We start from the raw sequence: 4,256 nt of genomic DNA, 5'->3' as shown, positions 1-4,256 counted from the left end.
GCCAGGTTCACCAAGAAGGCCCTTGAGGACTTTACCCGAGAGCCACCTCCAGGCTGTGGAGGGCTTCGGACGGGTTGCGCTGAGCATGTGGGGGCACTCGGGAGAGACGCTTCTGGTGAATAACTCCTCCAGTCCTCAAAGTTCTCACCGGTCTAGTGGGAACCAATATAGGAGTCAGGGCTCTGGTGAAAACGAAATCAGGGTCAGGAAAGCACTCCTGGCAAGAGAGATGCCCAGTTCCAAAAGCAGGTGGGCAAGCGGTGTTGGAAATGGCTGGTAAGGCCCCCAGTGCCCAGAAGGTGGCAGCACGTCCTTAAGGGACACTTTGCCTCTAGACTGCAACCAAGACTGCGTCTTAACATCTCATTTATCAGCACCTGATGAACCCTGGGTGTTACTCAGCTAATGAATCACTGAGCACATCATCAAAAACTAATGATGTACTATATATGGGATAATTGAATTTTTCATCTTTTTATTAAGTTCAGTTAGCCACTGTGCAGTACATCATTAGTTTTTGATAGCGTTCAGTGATTCATCAGTTGTGTATAACACCTAGTGCTCATCACAACAAGTGCCCTCCTTTTTGTTTTTTTTTTTAAGATTTTATTTATTTATTTGACAGAGAGAGAGAGATCACAAGTAGGCAGAGAGACAGGCACAGAGAGAGAGGGAAGCAGGCTTCCTGCTGAGCAGAGAGCTTGATGCAGGGCTCGATCCCAGGACCCTGAGATCATGACCTGAGCCGAAGGCAGAGGCTTAACCCACTGAGTCACCCAGGCGCCCCAACACATGCCCTCCTTAACACCCATCACCCTATTGCACGCCCCCCCGCCATTGAATTAAAAAAAAAAAAAAGAATGCTTTGCACAGCTACTGTGTGCAGAGCTCTGGGCTAAGCACTGAAGATTTTATATATAGATCTCTCTATCTATCTGTGTCCTCATGGAGCCTACATTTTGGTTAGAGGCCGATAAAACAAGCAAGTGAATTGTCATCGTAACTATCAATTAACTCTCTAAACTTCAAAGCTTTATCTTTTCTGAGTTCCAGGGGAACCTTTGTAGAACATGACAGATGTCCCTTCCTCCTTGAACCGAGCAGTGCCTTGCTTGTTCATGGGACAGACTGAAAGAGTTTTCCAAAGATGGCCCCTCCAGTATCTCCCATCCCATCCCATCTCCCTTCGAATGTGACTTTGACACTCTTCCAACAGACACAAAAGAGTCTGTCGCCATTCTCTTGCATCCAGGCAGGGTTGTGACTGGTGGAAGGGCATTTTACGACTTCTGAGGTTGGTCATAAAAAGCAACACAGCTTCCAGCTTCTTCTCTGGGGACAGTGGAACCCTGTCACTGCGCCGTGAAGAAGCACAAGCAGTCTGTGAAAAGATTACATAGAGATGAACCAAGGGCCCCAGCCCCTGGCCCTGCTAATTCCACCTGACAGTCAGCATTAGTTGCCAGCCACGTGAGGAAGCCAGCTTAAAGCGGGTTTTCCAGTTTCCAGGTGAGTTGTCCCAGGTGACACCACGGTGAGCAGAGATGAGCTGTCTCTGATTGCCGAACTGTGGGTAAGATGATTGCTATTGTTTTAAGCCACTTAAAACTTGAGGTAGTTTGTTATGCAGCAATAGATAGAATCAAGTCATTAAATTCATACTTATGAGCCCAACAGTATGTTGGGCTCTTTGCTAGGAGCTGGGGATAGAGGGTAAAGGGACAGGCACAATCTCTGCTATCATGACGTTTGCTGTCCAGCTGGGAGAACGGAGTGTGACCAAAGCACTGTAATTCGCTGGCTAAACTTGAAGCCATGACAAGGTTCCCTGGTTCCAGGCACCTCCCCTTTTTACCTTGTCTCCAGGTATAGTAAACTAATGGTTAACCTCCCTTTCCTGAGTCACTGTGAACCTCCCATGAGAAAGTGTCTATTGAGAACATCCAGGGCAGCCCCTGGGGTGACGTGGCCCATTAGCCTCCCAACTCACACCACCTCCAGAGCCTTTGCTGCAGCCCAGGCCACCATGTCCCACCTCTGGGATGAGACCAAAGTGTGCCAGGGCTCCCAAGACTCTGAATGAAGCAGCAGCCCCAGCTGTGTCTCCGGCCCCACCTTGCAGCACTCTCTCCTTCCCTCTTTTTCCTGCCCTCAGGATGCATCAAGCTTACTCCCATTTCAGGATCTCAGTACCTGCTGTTCTCTCTGCTGAGCTGCTGGGGACACCTTCTCCACTCCCTCCCCTCCCCAAACATTTACACCAGAAGCAGAAGTATACATGGAGCTTGTCGTTCTCCTGTCCCTGTTCTGTCCTACACTGTGAGGGACCTGTGTGTGTGTGAGGAGACCCCAGACTGCTGGTCCACATGGCATCATAAACTCCCCTCTCCATGGCCACTCCCAGGCCTTGATATGTGGGCCTGGGCAGAACAGTATGCTGTCCAGTGGATGGACCTAGAAAAGAGACTAGACTGAGTAGAAAATACCAGGGTCCTAGGTACATTGAGATGGAGAGAGACCTCTTCAGAGGCCTTGCTCAGTGGGGCTGCCTGGAGCTCAATGGGAACCCCAAAGAGAGAATATCTGTAGGGGTAGACTTCGGTCCAGTGGCTAAATGGGAATTATTAGGAACATCCACCATGTCGATAACTGCAGGTGGTATGGGGCTTGGGGGGTCCTCAACCTTCAAAACAACCCACGATAGAAAGAGCCAGCCTCCTGAGCCAAGCTCAGGAATCAATGCTTCAGGAAAGTACAAGTCCTGGGATCTCTCTCCCTGCGCCATCCCCTAAACTTGGACTCTGGAGGGGTCAGAACACAAAGGGCAAGCTGGGCAGGCAGGGGAGGTGAGCAAGGTGGGATGATGGAAGAAGGCTGCCTCGGTTTAGCTTGGAAACCCGGTAGGGAAGGGAAGGGTAGAGGGGTTATCTCACTCTTTCCTCTTCAAACTCTGTTCTCTTTACCCTTTACCCATCTGCTGTTACTTCAGACTTAGGGTGCAGGAAGAAGAGGGAGGAGAGACAAAGAGGGCAGGGTGGTGGTGCCCTCTGGGAGGGTCAGAAGCCCATATGTTGGCTGTTCCTCATGTAGACCACCCTGTGGGTACACTGGGCAAACAGACACCGTCCACAGGTAGGCCATTCCCTGATCAGGGTTACATGATCCCAAGACAAGTGCTGATGCCATCTTTCCACCTACACACACCTCTTCCTGAGTGTGTACAGGAGAACTTCCACCCTCTTCACTCTACTCTCCACTCAGCCCAGGGGCTGGGATCTCCTGGGGGCACTCTTGAAGGCCACCATCAGACCTAAAGTGGGAGGAGGACGACACTTGCCTTCAAGAAACCCTCTTTGCAGTTTCACTTCTAGTCGCAAACTTCTGCCTGGAGGCACTAGTTGGATGAAAGGTCAAAACCCAGTTTGGTTGCCCACTTTCTTTAAGTTATTGCACTTCATTTCAGATTGGGGGTGGGGCCGCTCTTGGGTGCATTTTTTTTTTTTAAACCTACAGAGCTTTGACTAAAATCTCGAAGACAGGAAATGCCTTTTGAAAGTTCTTGTTACATGAATGGTTTTGTACCTGGAATGGTTCAAGATGTACTTCAATGGCATAAAGATGATTTTAAGCTAAAAATGTCTGAATACACAGCCACAGGAGAAAAACCTTATCTTAACTTCTTCTGTAGATGCGAGCAGGACCTCCTGAAAATTACAGTTGCCATGAATGCTCCCTCTCTGGGACGTTTACAGCCAGAAGGAGACTAACCGTTATAACTGGGATGAGTAATTGCTTCAATAAACTTTATTTGAAGCTGTCCTACCTACCATTTATTCTTCCATAGAAGCTCTTTCTCCTTATTAAGAGGGTTATAAGCCTCTATCTTTGGATATGTGGGTAGCCAATAAATGGAAGGCTCCCTGGCAAAGAAACTTTGTCTTCTCCCCTCTTAATCTGTTTGTTGTTAGTTAATTCACAGACCTCCAGTACTGAACCTAAGTGAGTAGAAGAAAAAAATTTTTTTTTATCCCAACACATTCTTCTCTTGACAACAAATGTATGGATGGTCATCTAAGATTTTCTGCCTGATACTGGGTTCTATCTTCTTGCTCTGCAAATGTTACAGCACAGCAGAGTTCACTCATTTTCTCCCTCTCATGCATGTTAATTGGGTTAGAAGACGAGATGGGAGAAAAGAACATATGAGAGATTTCACTGCCAAATTTATTACTCATTTATAGAAACCATTGTACCTC

This window comes from Lontra canadensis, unplaced genomic scaffold (genome assembly GCF_010015895.1).
Source record: "Lontra canadensis isolate GAN:19392208 unplaced genomic scaffold, GSC_riverotter_1.0 scaffold20, whole genome shotgun sequence".
Taxonomy (NCBI): Eukaryota; Metazoa; Chordata; class Mammalia; order Carnivora; family Mustelidae; genus Lontra; species Lontra canadensis.
This window is presented reverse-complemented; position numbering follows the sequence as displayed.